Genomic DNA, 10,136 nt, shown 5'->3' with positions numbered 1-10,136 from the left:
ACGGTATAATTTAATAGGCCTTTGATTGGGCAAAATGCTTGTTATTGTTTCTTGTCTTAATCCTGTCGGGGTTTTACGCCCCGGACCATAAGGGCTCAGACAAATTAGGTAGAAACTTGGGGCCACACCAAAAATTAAGACCCCAATTTAAGATTCGTTAATTTGTTTGAATAAAAATTTATACTTAAAGCATAATGTCATGAATAATTTTTATTTTCTTTCTCAATATATGATGAAGGGATGTGCATCTTAAAGGCCGAAAAAAATTCTTGCTAGTTAATATATCTTAAAGGGTCCAGCTACAATACAATTGTAGTTTCATACACAATTTTTTGTCTTTTTTTTATTCAACCATTGGATTCAACGTAAGAGTTGCAAAAACTATTCCAACGCACTTACTTAGTTATTAACGATGCAGTCCCTTCTGTTTACTAAAAAAGTAAGGAAAGATTAAATTTCAAAAATTTGACACAATAGTCCAATAAAATATTTTATTATATGAGTCAAAGGTAATTTAATAAATGAACATATTTATCTATTAAAAATATAGATGGATTATTTTAATTTGCTAAAATACTCTCCACTTCCATTTACTTAAAATACCAATTGGATTATAATAATATTATCTTGTTTTTAGTGTAATACAATATTGGATAAGGTTTTATAAAAATTTTGAAAATATCAAAATGAAAATAAATAAATATTAAGTAAATGCTTGGATAGTCATTTAAATTTCATTATGGAGTTTATAAATAATATTTTCAAAATAATAAATTTCTATATGTAAATTTAAAATTATGTAAAATTATTTATACCTTATTACACGTATGAAGCTGATTAATTATTTATTTAATGTGAAAACAAATGCATTGTATAATATTTATTCTATTACTTAAATTTAAAATTATAAAGAATGAAACTTAAATTTAAAATTGTAAAGAATGAATAATAACTTAAATTAATAGATTATGGGAGGATACCTTTCAAAAAATAAAATTAACCAACTTTTTAGGCTTCTAACGTAACATTTTTATTTTTTGTTGTTAACATAAGACAAAAATTTAGTCTAAAAAACTCATTGTAGGGTCTCCTTAGGGTAAAAAAAAATCATTATCACATGATAATTTGGTAGCCTAAGTTGTATTATTTTTAGTTTACTTATTCATGCCAAACACCTTATTAAGATTAAATTTTAGTAAAGTAAACCCATCTCACCATTTTTAATCGCATTCAGTAGATCTTGTTATAGAAAGTAAACTAATTGATTAGATCTTGTTATAGAAAGTAATATATAACTCTTTCTTTATTACAATGGTAAAGAAAAAATATAAACACAGTATATTTTTTTTGAGAAAATGCAAGTATTATGTTTTTTAGGTTTTGTGTTTAAGAAATTAATCTAATTTATGTAGTTAGAAGACTCTTATTTTTTTATGTTTTAGAAGAATTATATTTTTGATAATAAATAAATTAAGATTTAAAGTAGAAAAAATTAATTTGAGAAGGAGATAGAGAGAATAATTTTTTTAGAATTTGAAAATTATTATATTTTAATTGGGGCTTATTACATAAAATTATTAAAACATATGGTTTTTATTATTTATAGAAAACAATAGGGATTGCTAAAGAAAACACTAAATAATTTTTTAAAAAATTTGAAATTATTATATTTTAATTGGGGCTTATTGCATAAAATTTTAAAACTTATAATTTTTATTATTTACAGAAAACAATAGGGACTGTTAAAAAAATTACCAAATTTGGGGGTTTGATCCAACGGTTGCAAAGTAGTTTTGTCCTATCTTAAAAGGCCTATTAAAATTCAAAAGCTAATATTTATTCATTTCTTGTTTTGAAATTTAAAAGTCAATTTTTTTTTATAATTTTAATAACTCCTTCTAATGACATCTCCTATGCGTAATTTATTTTTTCTTCAAAATAATTAAGTAAAGTAAAAATCTAATCAAATTTATATTCGGTACTAATCATTTGTATGCTTATCTTTTAAAAAATTGTATTCATGCATAAATTTTATAGTAGTGTATTACTAATATTTATTTACATATATATTTTCATATGATAACTACTAAAAATACCTTTATAGATAGTCATAATAATGAGAATAATACTAAATGCTTGTTTAGTCTCATCACCCATCAATTTTAATTTAATTTTTTAGTCCTATAAAGTTGAAGATGCAATTTTTTAAATCAATGAAAATTAGTTAAAAGTTTTACACCAACAATATAATAAATTATAATTAAAATTTTTATTTGAAACTTTTGCCCAAGGCACAAATTTTTTTTGAACCAGTCCAATCTCAGGTGATTTTTAAATAACTTTATTTGGTTGGCTACCTAAGTTTAAATCTCAAAGTAGAGAGTTGAAAATTAATTTAGACTTGTTCACCATCTATCTATTTTAATAAGAGTGAGACTATCAACACCCATATAATTTTCTTTTCAAACCCCTTTTCTTGGAAAACCTATTTTAATTCTCAAAATGTCATTTTCTAAATTTTTTGGTTCCCTTTTTATTCAGAAAAAGAATTTGGTTTCTTCCACAAAAATCTAACTATGGGCACCCTTGCAATTTTCTTTTCAAACCCCTTTTTCTTGGAAAACCAACTTTAATTTCCAAAATATCCTTTTTTTGAGTTTCTTTTTTATTAAATAAAGTCAATTTCTTCAACAAAACTACAATTACGGAAAATTCTTTTTCAAATTTTGAATGATTAAATCAATATTTAACTCCCAAAATCAAAAATCATATTTATGTATGAATTGAGTAGAATAACAAGTGGATTCAAATAGCTATTATATAATTTAAAAATAATAATTGAATGCAAAGTGTTTGTGAAAACAAAAAAAAATGTAAAAGGCTTTGGTGCAGTTGTTTGGGTCTAAGATTTATTTTATCGTTTAATGCAACTATAAATGAAAAGGGTTTTATAATGATTATAGAAGGGTGCCAATAATAAAACTCTTTTAATAAAGGTTAAGAGAAAAATATATTAGCTTTATGTTCTCACTAAAAAGTTATCATTTTAGATTTAGTCTCTATATTTGGATTAAAAGTCCATTTAGTTCCTATATTTTGAAAAATATCTCAAAGTATCTCTTCTATTAAGTATGTTACAACTTTACCTTTACATTTTCTTTACTTTTATAATAATACCGTTGCGACAATCTTGAAGACATTAATGAAAAGAGAAAATGTTAATTTACCAAATTAACTTTAAAAGTAAAATAATAATGAAATGTTAATGAAAAGAGAAAATGTTAATTTACCAAATTAACTTTAAAAGTAAAATAATAACTAAAAAATTACATTAATTTTCATTTTATTATTAGGTTAATTTCAATAAATTACCATTTTTGACCATACATATTCAACAGAATGAAGTCAGGGGAATTATTCAAAATATAGGGATTAAACGAGCATTCAACCCAAAATAGAGGAAATAAATGAGCATTTACTTTTATAGATGCTAGTAATTATTCATTCCATTATTTATTACCTACGGATCACTACTTTAGCAATTTTTTTAGCTATGATTTTATGCACCCTAGTAACTTAATCGAGTGTATTTCAAGTAATTTTATTTTACTAACCACCCAAGTTTGAAAATCCTACAAAAAGTAAAGGACTGAAAAAAGGATTTGAGTTTTTTCTCCCCCTCCATATCTTATGAAAACTATTTTTTTTTATAAATACCAATGATGATAGTAGTAGTAGTAATAATAAGGCAGAAGAAAGTGAAGCATCGTAAAATCACATTTGCGTAGTACATTTAGTCTTTATAAAAAATATTCAAAATATCAATGTTCTAATTATTCTTAAGTGAGGGCACCTTTATTTTTTAAAATATTGGTTTAAGGTTTCATATGGTGTCAAATTAATGCTTTTATACCATTATAAACTATTGAAGAATCATTTTACAATGGTCTAAAAGTATTTGACACCATTGTGAAATTCCAAATCCATATTTTAGAAGATTTAAGCTCCCGCAATAGAGAAGAACTCATCAATGTTCTATTTTTGTTTTCATTGAAAATCTTGTTACTTTATTATTCTACACTTTTCACCTTTTGCATCTCAGATTTGTTTGAATATAAATTATAGTAGACGAAAATATTATTTTACCATTGAAAAACTAGATAGTAATTGCATGGATTTCTTGAGTAATTTTAAATATATGGGCACTATTTTGATAATTGGCCAACCTGAACACTAATTTGAGTATAAATATCCAAAAGTATTTGTTGACATTTTGTTTACTTCTATTTAATTATTCTTGTAATTTATAAAACACACGCGCGCACATACACACATGTAACCAATTAACCAATTAAATCAGTTGGAGTGGAGGTATTCAATATGTTGTACGTAAAATCCCAGACACTGAAACTATGGTGGTAAAATATTTGTTTAAAAATTTAAAGTTACGCAAAGAGGCATAAAATTCAATTATAATACAGATTGATATGCATTTTAAATTATAAATTACAGCCATGGATCTTATGGATTCGCAAAAAGTTGAAGCAATTTTAGGGCCACAGACATCGGAAGAGACATCATCAGTTGCTGAAATTGCAAGCAAGAAACAGATTCCAGTTCTTTCTTTTGCCGATGCAACGCCGAATTGGGCAACAGAGAGGTGGCCATTTCTGCTTCAAGCTTCACAAAACCAATTGGCACAAATGAAAGCCATAGCTGCAATTGTGCAATCCTGGGAATGGCATCAGGTCACTGTAATCTATGAAGACATAGATTCTTCAGCTACTGGAATCTTACCTCATCTCTCCGATGCCTTAAGAGAAGCAGGAGCTGAAATCATCCACGTTCTTGCGCTCCCACATTTTCCTTCTTCAAGATTATCTGAAGAGCTAGAGAAGCTTAAAGGTGGACAATGTAGAGTATTTGTGGTTCATTTGTCTTTAGAATTGGCTGTGCATTTATTTGAGAAGGCGAACAAGATGAAGATGATGGAAAAGGATTATATATGGATCACTACAGATGCCTTTACAAGTCTTGTGCATTCCATCAATACCTCATCCATCTCTTCAATGCAAGGAATTTTAGGTGTCAGAAGTCACTTTCCTGAAGACAAGCCCAAGTTTCAGGATTTCTGTAAAAGATTCCGCAAAAGATTTGGTGCGGAATATCCTGAAGAGGATAATAACCATGAGCCAGGTGCTTTGGCAGTTCAAACCTATGATGCTGTGTGGTCTGTAGCTTTAGCAATGAAGCAAAAAAGCGAGAAGCTAAACCAAAAGTTGCTACGAAGAATTTTACTAAGTGATTTTGATGGTTTAACAGGAAAGGTCGAATTCATGAATCAAAAGGTAGCTCCAGCACACACATATCAAATCATCAACTTGATGGGAAAGAGTTACAGAGAATTAGGGTTTTGGACATATGGACTTGGTTTCTCGGATACTATCATTGATCCTAAATACAATTACTCTTCAATGAAAGATTTGGGGCAAGTTTTTTGGCCTGGGGCACCTTGGTATACCCCAAAAGGCTGGACTCTCCCAGCAAAAGATCAACCATTGAGAATTGGCGTGCCTATTGGTTCTGAGTTCCAACAGTATGTGAACGTTGAATATGATGAGCTTAGAAATTTCACTTACTTTGGAGGATTTTCAATTGAGCTCTTCAAAGCTTTGGTGGAGAAATTGCCATTCTACTTGCCGTACAATTTCATTCCCTTCAATGGCTCATACGATGATTTAGTGAAACAACTTTACCTAAATGTACCATATATATATATATATATATAATTATGTGACTAGTATATAGGAACTTGTAATTGTTTTATGTATTTTTGGTTGCATGCAGAACTTTGCTGGGGTAGTTGGTGATGTAGCAATAGTGGCCAGGCGATGTCAGTATGCTGACTTCACTCACCCATACACAGAATCAGGATTGGTGATGATATTCCCTGTCCAAAAATCAGGCAACAAAACTTTGTTATTCCTGAAACCTTTCACAAGGGCCGTGTGGATTCTTGTAGCTGTTATTAGCATCTACAATGGCTTTGTAGTTTGGCTAATAGAGAGGAATCACTGGCCTGAGCTCACAGGCTCTGCATTGCACCAAACGGGAACCTTTTTCTGGTTATCCTTCAACTTACACGGTACCATCAATTTCTTGCCAAAATGTTTATTAAGAGCACATATTAATACAAAGTGCTATTTTTTTCTTTTTTTAGCCCTAGGGGTTTGATCAAGTGATTTTTAATTTTTTTTAGATAAATTTATTCCGTTTAAATAGAAAATTAAGTTATTTAGTGGCCACTTGAGTTTGAAAATTAGCAAAGACTAAAAAAATTAATTTTGACTTATTATAACCCTCCTTTTTATAAAAACAAAATACTAATTTTTTTTTTTTAGATATGCAAGGAAATGTAGTAGTGCACAAGACTAAACTATTATCCTTAGCCAATTTGAGATATTTTCCCAATCCGCAAACACATCAAGAAAGCTCTTATTTTGTGAATAATTAAGAACACTTATATGATGAGGTTGCTAACAGAATTTCTTTTGTTTGAGTGAAGGAGAAAAGCTACATAGCAATTTATCACGAATGACAACGCTGGTATGGTTGTTTGTGGCACTAGTGATTAGCCAGACTTACACGGCGAATCTTACCAGCATGCTGACGGCCCGGGGGCTTGAACCTACAGTGAATAACATTGAGACACTGCAGAGTAGCAATGCAATAATTGGCTACTCTAGTATATCATTTGTAGCAAGATATTTGGAGGATGTCTTGGAGATTATGCCAGTGACCTTAAAAGTAGAAAAACTGGAGCCGTATTTCTTGAAGTTGCTGAGGCCAAAATTTTTCTTGCAAAATACTGCAAAGGCTTCACCGTAGCTGGGCCAACTTACAAAGTCGGAGGACTCGGATTTGTAATTCTTCGTCTCACTTCTTTTACTTTTCATTTGATCAATAACAATGATCTTCGGAGAAAATTATCAAACTCGGGTTGTTTGTCCAAATTAGTCATTTTTCCCTACCTCACTAAATATCTACTCATTGATCAATTAAAAAGGAAAAAGTAGTTATACGTCTGATTCTGGGGATAAAATAATAAGGAAAAAATAATTAAAAGTTAATAACCGAGTATTTTTAACGGAGGGGATTTGGAGAGCTTTCGAACACAGAGACTGAAAATGATTAATTTACTTAAACAACAGGGGTTCTTGATCATTTTTCCAGATCTTTACAAAAGGTACAGAATTGGGGTAGTAGATTTAATGTGTGTATTCTGGTGCAGGCTTTTCCAAAAGGATCTCCTCTGCTTCCAAGCGTAATAGAGGCACTGTTAAAGGTATCTGAAAGTGGCAAGCTGAGAGAACTAGAGACCAGCATGATCGCATCTGAAAAATGCATGGAAGTTAACTTGCATGATGATGATGATATTTCAAGCCTTAGCCCCAGCGGATTCTGGGTACTTTTTGTATTATCAGGAGGAATTTCAACGATTGCTCTCGTGATATTTCTATGGCGCTGCAACTGGAAAATAAATGAAAATTTGCTTGTAAATAAAAAAATCAGATGCTGATGTTGGCTTTGTTAAAACACTGGGAGAATCATATTAAGCAGCAGTTCAATAGAAGAGTCGGTCAGGAAGAGAGTAGCGGGATCTCTTCCGATACACACGAAGCTAGATTTGTCTTAAGTTTAAACATTGAAACCGTGGCATAAAGTATGTTCCTGACAGGATGTTTAAATAGAAATTAGGACGAAAAGTTAGCTTAGAATTGTGTAGATTTATAAGATGTATGTTGAGAATCAAATAAAACGGCATTGAATGAAGCTTTCAAAGACAAAATCTGTACTTGTTAAAGGAGTAATCTGCACTTGTCAAAGACAAGATCCGCACCGAACGGATTGACATATTTCCTTCCGTATTCACATATGTAATCTTTGAAAAAATGTAGCCTTTGCATCTATAAATAACTCTCAATGTATAATGCTTTATTTAAGAAATGAAAACACGTTTCTTCATGGTATCAGAGCCATGAATACGCTCAAGTTTCTTAAAGTTCCACTGCTCTGTTTGTAACAAAAACAGAGGAAACCAAATTCCTCCCACAACCATTTTTCCCACCATTTTCTTTCTTAAACCCATTCCTACCATTACAGACATTCATGACGATCAAGAAACAAGCCACCCATACGTAAAAAACTTGAGTTTACAAATTTATCAACAATCCCATCAATTTTCCAAGAGTGTGTTCCTCAAAAACCAAGAACATCATCAAATTTCTCAGTTTTCAGTGAGGAAACTGTAAACATTTCGCATTTAAACACATTTCCACGTGCTCACATGTGCCACCCGAAGCCACGGCCAGTCAACCACGCGCCTTTGTCATCATGCACGCACTCTCACGCGCTCTAGAGGTTGAAGAAGACGTCAACCGATATGTCGTTTTTATAAACCGACATGTCGTTTTTAAATTAGAGATAAAATGACGTGACGTTTAGTCTCCAGAAGTGCAGCAGGATTAAAACAACATGTCGTTTATATTCCACCATAACCGACATGTCGGTTTGTCAAGCAATGGCCAAGCGACTTGTAGTTTTGTTATCTAAAAAGATTGTTTTTTTTCTTCTTTCAATCTAGACGGAAAAAAAAACAAAAAAACAAAAAAAACAAAAAAAAACAAAAAAATGGAGAAAACTCCAACTGAATCTAGTCTTGTTGTCATTCAATCTGTTCAATCTGATGGAGTATTTAATGCTAGAATTATCCTCACTGAGACAAACTATGATGTTTGGTCTCAAATAATGGAGATGCATCTTGCAGAAAGAGAAAAACTATCATGTATTCGTAGCAGCACAAAGCCATCTGAGGAATCTTCAAAGGAATATAAGAAATGGTATAGTGAGAACCAAAAAGTAAAAAGATGGTTACTCATATCCATGTCTCCGGAGATCATGAAGCGACATTTACGAATTCCTACAGCCTACGAAATCTGGGATGCGTTATCAAAAGCCTTCTATGATGGAAGCGATGAATTACAAGTTTTCACTCTAAACCAGAAGGCATTCTCTACCAAGCAAAATGGACAACCACTCTCTAAATTCTATGGAGAATTGATCGAAATATTTCGAGAATTTGATCACCGAGATAAAGTGGTCATGAAGGATCCAGAAGATGTTGTAATATACAGAAGGTATGTTGAAAGATTGAGAGTGCACATTTTTCTTACTGGGATAGATGAAGAATTTGACCAAGTTCATGGAGAAATTCTACGAAAAGATATTATCCCAGACTTAGAAGAATGCTATTCTCTGATCCGAACAGTAGATGTACGGCAAAGCAAACTAAACAAGAAGGTCGACTCAGAAACGTCTGCTATGATAGCACGATAGCAGGCTCAAAGGAAGTTTGTTGATAAGTCATCACTCAATTGCACTCATTGTAGAAAGAAGGGTCATACGAAAGAACAATGTTTTGAAATCATTGGATATCCTGACTGGTGGGATACTCGAAAGAAGAACACCAAGCATGGATCAAAAACTGCAGTAGCTGAATCCACATCCACTACAAATCTTAGAAAAGAATCTTCAGTGCAAATCACAACCTCTGTCAGTCCAGGTAAGGCCCTTAAAACTCTTACACCTGTTATTAATAGTACATGGATAATTGATTCTGGGGCAACTGATCATATGACTTTTGATTCTCGACAAGTTTCTCAATTGAAACCATCTTCACAAAAACATATTTCCACTGTAAATGGAACCACAACCTCAGTTATTGGGAAAAATCTTTACGACTCACAAATGAATTAAATTTAGACGCTGTATTAATTGTTCCATCTTTAGATTATAATCTTTTATCTGTGTCTCAATTAACCACTTACTTATCATGTGTTGTAATTTTTTTGGCCTGATCATTGTGTGTTTAAGGACATCCAAACGAAGTAAACGATTGGTTATGGTATTAGACGAGGCAACTTGTACTACTTGGAGATGTCATTAACAAACACTGGAAAGCTAAGCCCCGCACTAGTCGTAGATAGTTCCATAAAAAAAGGGAAATTAGAAATTTGGTTATGGCATAGACGTTTAGGGCATGTGTCATTTGGTTACTTAAAAAAATTATTTCCTAG

General features: G+C 31.3%; 1 pseudogene; it reads left to right on the top strand.

Moving 5' to 3' along the window:
* Positions 1 to 7,579, top strand: part of LOC18054002 — an 8,206-nt pseudogene extending 627 nt beyond the window's left edge.
* Positions 7,580 to 10,136: the final 2,557 nt, after the last annotated feature.

The sequence above is a fragment of the Citrus clementina genome, unplaced genomic scaffold, assembly GCF_000493195.1.
Source record: "Citrus clementina cultivar Clemenules unplaced genomic scaffold, Citrus_clementina_v1.0 scaffold_1, whole genome shotgun sequence".
Taxonomy (NCBI): domain Eukaryota; kingdom Viridiplantae; phylum Streptophyta; class Magnoliopsida; order Sapindales; family Rutaceae; genus Citrus; species Citrus x clementina.
This window is presented reverse-complemented; position numbering and strand designations above follow the sequence as displayed.